The sequence below is a fragment of the Balaenoptera musculus genome, chromosome 20 (assembly GCF_009873245.2).
Source record: "Balaenoptera musculus isolate JJ_BM4_2016_0621 chromosome 20, mBalMus1.pri.v3, whole genome shotgun sequence".
NCBI lineage: Eukaryota > Metazoa > Chordata > Mammalia > Artiodactyla > Balaenopteridae > Balaenoptera > Balaenoptera musculus.
Window position 1 is genome coordinate 20788995 of NC_045804.1, and position 12967 is coordinate 20801961.

General features: G+C 55.2%; 1 protein-coding gene across 1 annotated transcript in view; it reads right to left on the reverse strand.

Moving 5' to 3' along the window:
• The window catches only part of ZNF385C (zinc finger protein 385C), a 56286-nt gene extending 44893 nt beyond the window's left edge, over nt 1–11393 (reverse strand). Inside the window, exon 1 of the mRNA XM_036835562.1 lies at nt 11363–11393. The gene's annotated coding sequence lies outside the window, so the exon portion shown is untranslated. The remainder of the gene's footprint in view (nt 1–11362) is intronic.
• Nucleotides 11394–12967: the final 1574 nt, after the last annotated feature.

The following is a 12967-nucleotide window of genomic DNA, read 5'->3' on the forward strand; positions in this document are numbered from 1 at the left end:
TCAGAAGAGGCTGGGAGAGGCCCTGACTACCAGCCAGGATCAACCCTGAGGAAATTAGGATCTTTGAGTTTCCCCAACCCAGCCTTCATTTCCTGATGCTTTTATTTAGTTAGTTTGTCCAGCAGAATGCTCCCACCCCACCGGACCTTGAGGTCCTCTCCTCTTCCTCAGTATAAGTAACCGAACCTAACGCATCCTAACCTCAGAAGGATGGAGGCAGGGGGAGGCTGAGGATGACCCTGAGACTCTGGGGTCACCTGGGGCAGGAGGGAGGGAAGAGACTCCAAGCCCAGTGGCTGAGGGAGATGGTGGGGTGGCCGCGGTCCACCTTGCTGGCCAGGGAGCAGCTGCCGACCACATCAAGGAGTCTTCCTCTCAAATCAGTCGGGTGGGTGGAAGCACATGGCCGTTGCAGGCCATGAAGGAAGCCTTTCAAAACCAGCAGAGAGGTTCCAAGAAACGCCCTGGGGATGGGCTGTGTCAACATGCCCTATGCCCCCCAGGCCCTCCGCTCAGCCTCCAGGCTGCCAGGCTGCCTCCCACAGTAGAGGCTGCCAGAAGGCCTTGGCTGGGAGGCAGCTCGGGGCCCAGGACAGAGCCTGGGCTCTGGAGCCATCAGACCTTGGGCAAGTCGCTTCACCCCTCTGATCTGTAAAATGGGCACAATAGTATCTACCTTGCAGGGTTGTTGGGAAAATTAAGAGATATATATGGAGAGTGTCTCCCTTTGGGCCTGGCACAGAGTAGGGGCTCGATAAACTCACTCAATAAACAGTCGTTGAATACCTACTATCTGCCAGGCCCTCCATTCTATGCCCCGGGGATCCAGCAGTGAACAAAAGTCCTAAGGGTCCCTCATGGAGCTTGCAATCTAGGGAGATGGTCAGGTCAATAAGCAGATAAACACACAAGGTCAGGGAGAACAAGAGGCCAGGAAAGGCCTCTCTGAGGACGGGACAGTTCAGCCCAGAGCTGGCTGATATGAGGGACAGGCCTGCTTGAGGGTCCTCAACTGTGGGCGCTCACTGGAATCACCTGGGCAGCTTTGAAAATGACGCTGGGGCCCCTCCCCAGGGATTCTGATGAGCTTGGTCCAGGGTGCAGCCTGGGCACCAGGACTTTTCAATTCTGCCCAGGTGATTCTCATGTGCAGCCAAGGGTGAGAACCCCTCACCCTGCAGTTTTCCCAAATGGCTGGCCACTTGAACATCACCTGGGAGCTTGTTGGGCATCCTGGGCTGGGCCCCAATCCCAGGGGTTTGGATTCAGGGGCTGGAGTGAGGCTCAGCGTCTGCCTTTTTAACAAGCACCCACGTGATTCTGAAGAGCAGACAGGCCTAGAGATGTGTCTGGAAGACCAAGTTCCAGCACTGTCCTGTCCAGAGCCGCGCTGCTGCTTAGGATCAAAAGGACCCACCTCTTTGACCTCAGCCTGGGAAGCCCCGCCTCCTTTCTCGGGCAGTCAAGTTCTGCGCATGCTCCTAGGCTTAACCATGATCTTAGACTGAAGGTCCCCACCGCTGTGGGCTTGGACTCTGTTTCCCCAGCATCCTCAGCCTCTTGGCCAAATCCCTCACGCCATTCTGTTCCATGTCCATGCTTCATGTCCAACCATGTGGCTCCAAGTCTCGCACCCCACAGGTATGACTCGTCCTAGTTGAAGGAGTACCAAACCTACCCCAGCCTCTGCTGGACACAGCTGCTCCCACAACTGGGCCAAAGGTGGCAGGGTTGTGACCTGCTCCTGGAAATCCCTGCTCCACCCCCTTCTCCTGTCCTGGGTCTCTGATCCCAGGACTCCTCCCATGGAGTCTGACTTCTCTCCCTCCCACTACACTCTTAGCCCTGCCCTAAGGGCCAGGCCCTGGGATAGGAGAGAATCCCCTTACATCCCTGCTGAAGAATCAGCTCCCCCCCACCCACCACCCCGCTCATGCTTTAGCTGCCTGGCCTAAGGGAGGCTCACCCTTTAGGGAAGCGGCATAGTACAGCCATATCCCCACGCTGGGTTTAAATCCTGCCCCTGCCACTTCCCAACTGTGGCACCTTGGCCACCTCTGTGCCACAGTTTCCCCATCTGTAAGATAAGGATAAATAGTATCTTTCTTAGAGAGTTGTTATGGGGATTAAATGAGTCAATATTTGTACAGTGTTTAGCAAACAGGTACATCGTACACTATGTGTGTTTGTTAAATAATATTTAAAAATATATGATTCCACGGGCTTCCCTGATGGTGCAGTGGTTAAGAATCCGCCTGCCAATGCAGGGGACATGAGTTCGAGCCCTGGTCCGGGAAGATCCCACATGCCGCGGAGCAACTAAGCCCGTGCGCCACAACTGCTGAGCCCACGCGCCCCAACTACTGAAGCCCGTGCGCCTAGAGCCCGTGCTCCGCAACAAGAGAAGCCACCGCAACGAGAAGCCCACGCACCACAACGAAGAGTAGCCCCCACTCGCCGCAACTAGAGAAAGCCCGCGCGCAGCAACGAAGACCCAACACGGTCAAAAAATAAATAAATTAATTAATTAATTAATTTTAAAAAAATACACGATTCCAGGAAGGTGATGCTTTAGTCAGTCAACAAAGTGGGTCCTGACGATGCGCTAGTTCTGGGAGGCTGGGATTAAGATTCCATTTTACAGGCGAGGAGACTGAGGATCAGGTCAGTTACTTCAAGCCTCCTCCCTTCAAGCACCCCAAGGCCCACCTCCCTTACTCCTCAGGCGCCTGGCCTGGCCCAGGTGGGCTCTGTGCCCCGCACCGACAGAGGCCCCTTTGTACCCCTGCCCAGGGTCACACCCAGAGCTCGGAGCCACAGACCAGACAAGCGCCTTGTGTCTGGGTCTGTTTCACGGCCAGATCTGTGGTCGCCCTGGCTGCTCCAGCCATGTGCTCTGGGCAGGTGGACCTGAGGGCCATCCCCACCCCGCCCAGCCCCCCACCCCAAGCTCAGCAGGGCATCCTTGACCCTCCCTCGCCACATTCAGCCAGGAGACAGACTGGGAGGGAGCCCCAGGGAAAACACCCTAGTTCTCCGTCTCTACCCTGTGCAAAATTCAAGTGGTCAGACCCTGGGGTGTCTGGGGCCTCAGAGGAAGGGAGGGGCAGGAGCTGAGGGTGTGAGGAATGACATGGAGGTCACTCTGGGGGAGTGGGGAGGGCCATGCTGGGATCCAGGGAGTGGGATGGGATTACCTGGCCCTTTCTACCTCCCTAATCTGCCTTCAATCTGTTCACTTCTCTTTACCACCTGGATTAGCACAATAGCCTCCTCACCAGCCTCCCTGCCTCCACTCCTCCACCTCCCACACTCCCAGTCTATTCTCCACATGGCCAGAAGAGCCTTTTTAGAAGGCAGATCTGAACTTGTCACTCTCCTGCCTAAAACCTCCAAAGGTTTCTCCTTCACTTTATTTTATTATTATTTTTTAAATATCAAATCTGATTTTTATTTTTTTAATTTATTTTTTATTTTTAAAAATTTATTTATTTATTTATTTATTTGGCCTCATTGGGTCTTCTTTGCTGCGCGTGGGCTTCTCTAGTCGTGGTGAGCGGGGGTTACTCTTCGTTGCAGAGCACAGGCTCTAGGCATGAGGGCCCCGTAGTTGTGGCTTATGGGCTCTAGAGCGCAGGCTCAGTAGTTGTGGCGCGTGGGCTGAGTTGCTCTGCGGCATGTGGGATCTTCCCGGACCAGGGCTTGAACCCGTGTCCCCTGCACTGGCAGGCGGATTCTAAACCACTGCGCCACCAGGGAACTCCCTGATTTTTATCTTATTATATTATTATTATTTTTTATTTTGGCCGCACTGTGCGGCTTGCGGGATCTCAGTTCCCCCACCAGGGATTGAACCTGGGCCATGGCAGTGAAAGCGCCGAGTCCCAACTGCTGGACCACCAGGGAAGTCCCTCCTTCACTTTAAGAGAATCCTTACCGCCTGGAAGATCTGGCCCCTACCCGTCTCCCCAAAACCCTTCTCCTCTGCAACCCACTATCCCGCCCACAGATTAACTGAGATATAAATGCAACTCTCCACCTAAGGCTATGGCTGGTAGAAGTAACACTGGTAACAGCTAGAACCAGATACAAGAAGACTCGTTATTGACTAAAGTGGACACAGGAATCCAATCTTGATCACAAATCTCTTTTTACATTTGAATCTTCCAAAATTGGAGTTTACCCAGTCACTCACGCAATGGAAGAGACTAGGGTTGGGGTCTTTGATCGTTGTGAAATTGATCAGTGAATCAAGTCTCGGCGGCAAAATCTATACAGTATTGATGCCAGTGAAAATAATTTCAGTAAGATTAAAATAGAATGGAAAAAAAAAGGAAATTTGTTTAATTGTAGAGGAAAAATGGAAAAATCTGATCAAGGAGTTAAGCTGGATGAATAGAGTTCAAACTGGAAAACACTTTCTAAAAAAGTCTTCAGTGTTGGTATGTTTTGATTTAAAATGTTTGCATTCAAAACATCCTTTGGGTCAAAATGTCCAGGTCAAAATATCCTGTGCCCCTCGGATCTGTTTTCGTACCTCTCCCTGCCTTTCTTATGATACTCCAGCCACACTGGGCTCTTTCTCTCCCCGGAGCACAGCAAGCTCTCCCTCACCTCAGAGGGTCTCAGAACCTGTTCTCACTGCCTGCAGCGCTCTTTTCCTCCTGGCTCCTACCTCTCTTTCTCATGGCTGATGCTGAAATACCGTGAGAGGCCTTCCTTCCTTGCCCTCTTTAAGGTAGACGTCCTCCCTGCCTCCTCCTGTGCTCTCTTATTCCCCCTGTCTTATTCCTCCTTGAATTCCCAGGGCAGGGCCTAGCAAATTGTAACACATAGTAGGTGCTCAATAAATATTTGTTTGTTTGTTTGGTTGTGCCGCACGGCTTACAGGATCTCAGTTCCCCAACCAGGGATCGAACCCGTGCCCCCTGCAATGGAAGCATGGATTCTTAACCACTGGACCGCCAGGGAAGTCCCAATAAATATTTGTTGAATGAATGAATGAATAAATCAGTATCACCAGGGTGAGGGGCGGGGGGATGGGTTAGGCCTTACAAAAGCCCCAGGAGAGTAAAGAGACAGGGCAAGGAAACAGTCTTCCACCTCTAACCCCCTCTTACTCATGACACCAGGTTCTAGAGAAGCCCATTTCAGCAGAAAGGAGGGGACAGTACCAGTTCTGCTTCATTTCTGCTCCTTGCCCAGCCTCCCAAGGTCCAAGCCCATGTGCCAACTGGCCAGCTGCCCCACCCCCACCCCAGCTGGGCTAGGCACCCTGCCCCCCCCCCAGGCCTGGCTCCCACATTTGGCTGATGGCCAGGCTATTTGGGGAAACTTCCTGATCCCCCCTCTGGCCTCTCTGCTCCCACACCTCATCCCACAGCCCCGGAATAGCTGTCCCCGGCCTCAACCTAGGGACAGTCTCATTCTCAATTAGCACCCAGATGGTTGCAACCATCTCTAAAAGCTTCTCGTGTCCCTCTCCCCTCAGGAAGCCGCTAACTAGGACAGCAGATCTCAGAACAAGGTCACAAGACTCGTGCCCCTACACTCCCTTCCCAGCTGGAGACACGGGTGGGGACCAGGAGTCTCCGTTGCAGCCCGTGAAGATGGAGGAGGCGTGGGTGAGGGTGAGATGCAGGGAGAGCCAAGGCAGCCTGGGCTCCTTTTTGCCCACAGAGCAGTTCTGGCTCAGCCCGGGGAGGAGGCCTAGCTGTGGGGAATGAGGAAACCTGGCGTCGAGTCCAGACTCTGCCTGGATGGGGACTTCATGACCTCTCCAGGTTTCACAGGGTGGGATGTGGCAGTACAGTACACAGTACAGTACCATACAAAATCCAGGGACAGAATGGCCCTTGGAGTCTGAGGGAGATCATTCTGGGATGAATCCTGGGAAGGGCCTCAAACCCATTACAGAAATATTCCTCCGCTGAAGTCTTGTTCTACCACTGGCTCCAAGCTCAGCCAGTGAGGGTGGGTAGGCAGGTGGGAAGACTTCTCCCACATTCTGAAGACTACACCCCATGTGTTCTCTTTGGGAACCGCCAGAGAACCCAAGGGATCCAGTTCCCAACACCTTCTCAGGGTATTTCCGCCAACCCCAGGTGAGGGATGGGGGTTACAGGGTTGTGTCATAGCTCCCTCTCCTGCCCGGCCAGTGGGAGGGGGTCGCTGGTATCAGATGTAGGAACCAACAGACCTGAGATCAGGAGGGTAGAGATGTCTGGGGCCTGGGGAGGTAGGAGAGGCTGATGGGGGTGCTGTGGGAGGGCAGTGAGGGCAGCTGGAGCGTGGCAGGGCCCGGCCTGGCCTCTGGCCTGGGCATCTGAAGTGGGGAAAAAAGCACCTATGGAGTCGGTCCTCACCCCACCCGAGGAAACCTTAGTCAAATAAACAAACAGCCAACACAGCCGCTCCTGTAAGAGAAGCCAAGAAGCTGTGGCAGTGAGGAGAGGCCCCCTGAAGTGGGGAGGCTGGGGGAGAGGGCAGGGAGGCTGTTTGAACAGGCCCCGCGGCCCTGGGGCAGTTGGCAGAAATGTTTGGAACAGGGCGGGGAGCACAGTGGTGGTTTGGATCTGGAAGCTGGGGCCTGGGGTGGGTGCGTTGAGCTTGGCTGCTTTGAGGAAAAAGAAAAGCGTCAGCGGTCAGTGACGCTTCTGGTCAGTGACGCTTCTGGTCAGCGCCTCTTCTGGTCAGTGACGCTTCTGGTCAGCGCCTCTTCTGGTCAGCGCCTCTTCTGGTCAGCGCCTCTTCTGAGGAAGACTCCTAGTCCCCAACACCTTTCCCCCGGCTCAAGGCCACAGACAAGGGGCTCCCTCCCTCGTCCCTCTGAACCCCCAGCCCTGCTCCCAGGCCTATGACCCGGGGCCTTGTTGCAGAAGAAGATGCTGAATATTTCCGTCTGGAGCCAAAGCCCCCAAATTCTCAAGTTCTCAACAGCGGAGCTGGGGCAGGTGGGCCGACATCAGTCCTCCCCACAACCTGAGAGTCCTCCTCCCTCCTGGCAGCTGGAGGGGCCAGAGGTGATGGCAGTGCCTGGGGATGCTTTATCACCTTTTTCTGCACTCAGAGACACCTGGCTGTCCTGTTCCCTGGGACGCCTCACGAGAGGAAAAGAGATTGGAGAGACAGAGACCTAGACTTAGAGGCAAAGATGGGGAGAGGCAAAGACAAACAGACACAGAAAGACGAACTAGTGAGACGCCACACGATCAGAGACACAGAGCCAAGGGACAAGGAAAGATGAGGAGACATGTGTCCATGCCAGAGAGACAGACGGAAGGGCAGAGACACACACAGAAAGAGACTAAGAGAGACAGAGACAGATATACAGAGAAAAGGGGAGAGGAATAAAGAAAGACACACAGAAGAAGAGAGACTCAGAGAAGGACAGAAAATGACAGGCATAGGAGCAGGGGGAGGGCCGCCCAGAGAGCACACGGGACACAGGAACAGACACGCATACAGGCTGAGAGGCTTCCAGAACTACACAGGGACCTGGAGACACTCGCTGCGGGCCGCGGGGTAACAGAGGGGCCGATTGTTGAGCCTGGCGGGGTTTGCGGGGAGTCCCAGGAGGGCGGCATGGCTGCCTCCTGCCCCTAACGCTGAACCCCTGCAGGCAGCTGGCCCCCAGCCACCCTCAAGTAAGCCAAGCCCTTGCCACTGGAGCTGGTGGGTCACCCAAGGTGAATGAAAAGTCACCAATAGGGGAGAGGGAATGTGAACTGTAGTGAAGGCAAAGGAGTTGGTGTAGTGCACGTGTCAGGACGGGTCCGCGGGGGATCTGTATCTCGGATTGCACTTGGAGTGGTGATTAGGGGTGCGCCACCGTTCAGTGACGTCTGTGGGTTAGTGTAGGCGGGCATGCTTGCCTGGGTGTGTGTCTGAATGCGAGTGTGTGTGTCTGGTTCAACCGAGCACTTCACAGCGCTAATGAGGCCAAGGCAGCAGGTTTGATCCTAAAGCAGCCCAATCAGGATCCGTGAGTGAGTCAGAGACGACCACAAGAAGGCCGCGCGTCTCTTGTTCTGAACAGACGGTGCGTTCAGGTGCCACAGGGCACCCAGCTACAGTCGAGACCAACGTGCCATTCCTTCCCGCTGAGGATGACCCCCACTGCCTGGCCAGCTGGCCCCCACACTCTTCCTCATCCAAAGCCCAAGATCCAAACTTAGAGGAGGACCCACATTCCAGACACATGGCCCCCTTCTTAGCTGCAGGTCCAGCGCCCTCTGAGAAGGGCAGCTGGAGAAATGGTCCAGCCCTGATCTTCCCCCGGTCTGACTTCCATCCCTCCTGCTGCTGCAGCCCCACTGAACTCCCTCCTTGCTCCTTGGGTCCAGTGAGTGCCCACACCCGCCCCACAGTCAGGAGATAAGCAACCTCTCTCCCCCTCATCCCTTCCCTCTTAAGCATCACAGGACAGTTTTTAAATGTCCCAGTTTTGGCATGGAGAATGAGGTCAGCAGGCCCAAGGGGGGACTGCTTGTCGGTGGCAGCTGACAGTCTTCATTTCACCTTGAAACTCCTTCCTGGTCCAGGTGGGCGTGTCCTAAGCCCAGTTTTACAGGGGTGCTATTGGGGGACAGAGAGAGCAGGAAGGGAATTCACCAAATAGCGGTTTCGGTCACAGATGCTGCCAGGCCCACCTCTAACATTTGCAGGGCTTGGAGCAGGAGGACAAATGGGGGCCCACCTGCCCATGTCTAAATATTTAAAAGTTATAAATCGAGCTAGTAAACTGCTAATTAAAATATGTTCTGGGAATTCCCTGGCGGTCCAGTGGCTAGGACTCAGCGCTCTCACTGCCAGGGCCCGGGTTTGATCCCTGGTTGGGGAAATAAGATCCTGCAAGCTGCGTGGTGCAGCCCAAAATCAAACCAAATAAAATAAAAAAATAAAATAAGTTCTAACCTCCCACCTTGACAAATACACTTTCATAATGTCCTGGAAGACCAGCTTCCAATTTAGATGTCCCTGACTCCTGGGAGTTTTGCAGAACAACTCTGTATAGGGAGAGACAGCTCCACTCCCACCCTGCGCCCCGCCAGCAGCCCCCCTTCCTACTGCCAGCTCCTTTCTACACTGCAAGGGACTCATAGGCATGGAGGTCGACACCCAGCCTCAACTCACATCCTGGTTCCATCTTCATGCCCTGCAAACAGCTGTCCCTTAGCCATCTTCAGGTGTCCTTCAGGTCTAGGGGTGCACACACTAGTGGCATGACCTGCCCTGAGGAGAACAGGCCCAGGGAAGAGGCTTGCATGTGCTGGGAGCAAGCCGGCGACCTTCTGGACAGGGACCTCTAGAGTCACAGGTATGGCGCATGTGGTCATGAAGGGGATACCCAGGCTCATCCCCTTGGCCCTGCTGACTACTCCTCACCCCACAGGGAGAGGGATGGCAAGAGGAGGGCCAGAGCAGAGACCTTGAAAGCACCCAGCCAGGGTACGGGCACCCCCTCCCTTGCCCAGGTTTAAGGGCGCTTATTAGACCCAGACTTCCCTGGCAGCCTCCAGAACTCGGACCAGGAACTGGAGCTGTCTTTCCATTGGAGGGCAGCTTGGACAATCCCCAAACAGGACTTTCAGTCATTTGTATTATTTATCTTCCTGGAAAAATTTAGTGCAGCTTGATCCCAACCTGTGGATTTCTGGATGTGGGGAGGGCAGAGAGGTGATGACAACGGGCCTTTTTTTTTTGGTTGGGTCTCTAAGCCAGTTTGTTCCCCTGAGGCATAGCCCTCCCCAAATGGGCTGCTGCTGGTCCCTGCCCTGTCTTCTCACCCTGGAGACAAAAAACAGGGTGACTAAGGGAGAAGGTGGTGAGGGGCCCTGGGCAGCCCAGACAGATCCAGTCAAGATCCAGGGACCAGCAGGGGCTGGGTGGGGGTGGGGGTGAAGGGCACGGCTCTCTCTGGCCAAGTTTAAAAAAGAACTTCCAACCCCACCCCTACCCCTGGCAGATCGGCTTTGCTGTCCTACACAGGAGGGGACACTTGCACTTGTTGAGCCCTCACCAGGCGCCAGGCACTGTGCTAAGCACTCTATGTGTGCATTCTCATTTAATCCTTGCAGCCACCCTATGAGGTGGGTTCTATTATTATCCCCATTTTACAGGTGGGGAAGCGAACTCATAGGTGAACTAACTCGCCCAAGGTCACACAGTAGGTAGAGGTGACAGAACCCAAGTCTAAGTGACCCCAGAGTCCCCGCTCTTTCCACCATAGCACATTGCCTCCCAGAAGCAAGAAGCTGGCACAGAAGCAGAAGGGATGAAGGTCAGATATGAGAGAGAACTTCCTGACAGTGACAGTGTATGTGGTGAGAGGAGACAATGGAATGGGGAAACTAGACAGACACAGAAAGCCCCGCCACCTGAGTTGGATCTTGGTCTGTCTGTTGGCTTGTGATGATCTCTAGAAGGTCCATGGGGTCCTGGCTGGATCCAGACGGCAGCATCCTGACCTCCCTCCTTTCTGCTATCTGGGGTCCTCTGCTCTACGCTAACACAGCAGCTGGGCCCACAGTCGGACTCTCCCCTGTGGTTCAGAGCTCTAAGCAGCCCATCTGCGCTGTCAACCCAGGACCTCCTTTTCCAGGAAGCCCTCCTTGAGGTCCTAGGAGGCAGGACACCTTTCCTACAGCCCAAATCCCAACACAGAAGGTGCAAATGCACCCACATCTACAATAACGCCCACTTCTGTGATCACCTCCCCCATCCGGCTCTGGGACATGGACGCAGAGAAGATCTATTCAGTCCCCAGGCTCTCTGGGTTCCCCAGGCCATCTGGACCAGCCCCTGCTCCCTCATCCCCTTCACCCCCACACATCTGTTTCCAGGGTGTAAAGAAATGATGCAGGTGCCCTGGGGCACACCAGACAACCCAGGCTCCAACTCAGGGATGCAGTGTCTCTTACCGCATTTTCCCTCAGAGGCCGTTTGGGTCACCCCAGCACCCCCTAAGTGGGGGGAGGGAGTAGGGCGCTGCACTGAATGAGGCTCGGGGCACTCTGAGTCAATGAGGTTCCTCACCCGGAGCCCCGCAGTCACCACCCGTAACCTGTTCTCCTCCAGAAAGCTGCGTGCCTTAGGCCCAGCTCTGTCCTTTCCCGTCCCTCACAGCCTGCCTCGGCATCGAGGAAAGCCAGCCGTGACCCTCTAAACTTCTCCAGAGTTTAGTCTCACCCGCTACCCAGATGCCCAGCATCAGTGCTTAGAGCCAATAGGGATATGCTCCCTGCCCCTTGGGGTCCCCCAGTTTTGAGGCGAGGGCACAGGACAGGTGGAAGGGGCTGCCTTGTTCTCCCGCACTGCCCTCGAGGTCCTCAGCGCGGACCAGCCGGCGTCGCTGACTTACCTGCGGGGCACAGACGAGCCCGCCGCGGCCACCTGCTCTCACCGCGCTCCGTAGCGCAGCGGCTTCGCGCTTGCCGAGGCGGGGGCGGGGCCAGGGGCGGAGGCGGGGCCTGGGGGAGAGGCGGCCGAGCCCCTCCCCGAGTCTCCGCCGGGAGGAGCGGGCCGGTTTATTCAGGTGGGCATAAAGGGGGGGGGGCGAGCATCCGGGGCACTAGGGAGGCTCTGGAGCTCTCGCTATTCTGAGGGCTGGGAGTTAGGATTCCTGGGTCCTGAGGACCTCATGAAATGCCCTCCTTCAGGCAGCCTTACCCAAGTGCCCTGGAGGCAGTGACTCCACATGAAGACCCCCTCACACGAAGAAGCAAGCCCGGGAACCCCTCCTCGTCTGCGTTCCCCCTTCCATCTGAGCTCAGGAAAGCTCTCCCAGCCAGGCAAGGTGGGTGCGCGATAGGACACGTCCTCTAAAGTCAGGGCCCCCACATCCAGGGGTCAGCTGTGTAGGGGCTCAGGCCACCGAGGGGACCATTAGGTGCCCAGGTCATCTTTATCCTCAGTCCATCTCTCCCAGCAACACAGCCACACACACACACACACACACACACACACACACCCCACGCCACCCCCACCCCTGCCCTCAACGCCAACTCAGGTCCCTCAGCTGTCACTGTTTAGCCCTGGAATGACAGGCATCCGGACTCCGTGCATCCAGCTACACTCAAGGCCATTGAGCTTAGCACCCCTGGGCCCCTGCCCCCCTCCCTCTGCCCCCAGTCGCTAATTTTATTGACCTGTAAAAGGCACGTTGCTGGCAGGAGATATCACAAGTGAAGGTGAAGTGGAGAGCAGAGGGGCAGAAGAAGGGGCCCCGGGAGGCAGAGATGGGACAGGAGGGAGGAGAAGGGTGACTCCTGGAGCCATGGCCAAGGAACACTGGAGAATAGCAGGAAGAGAGGCCCTAGGAAAGAGGGGTACACTCTCTGGGGGAGTGGAGGCCAAAAAGACTGGTACTGAAATGTCACCCTTCTGTCAGACAAAAGGCAGACTGAAGAAAGATGCTGGGAGAAGGGAGTGCGCATTATTTCCCATCTACCCTTAGGCAGGACCAGGGATGTAGCCAGAGGGAAGGAGGTTAGATGGCAGGAAGGACTGCCATCCTGCTCTCAAATCTCTGCCCTAGCCCCCTCCCTTCCTCTTGAAGGTGACTCCTGCCTGCTGGGCTGCTTACTACAGAAATAGCCCTTTCCCTGAAGAATCAACCTAGATCTTGCCTTTCTTTTTCTTTCTTTCTTGTTAAAATGAGAACAGAAAATTTAGGCCTTTACAACTTCTCCCACCCCCCATGCCTACCTGAGCCCTACCCCTCAAATCCTGGATCTCAGCCTCTCCTCAGCCCAGGGGAGATGACCTGGGGGTTAGGAGAGGATGGAGAGGGGGGCACTGGGGTTTGAGCCTATTATGGGGTGGAGGAGGCAGAAAGGCCTCACATTCTCAGTGGCTCTCAAATTTAGACTTTTGATGCTCTCTCCAAATCAAGGTTACATGATAGCCATAAAGAGGGGTGTTAAAAAAATTTTTTTTAAAAAGCTTTGAACATTAGCAATACAGT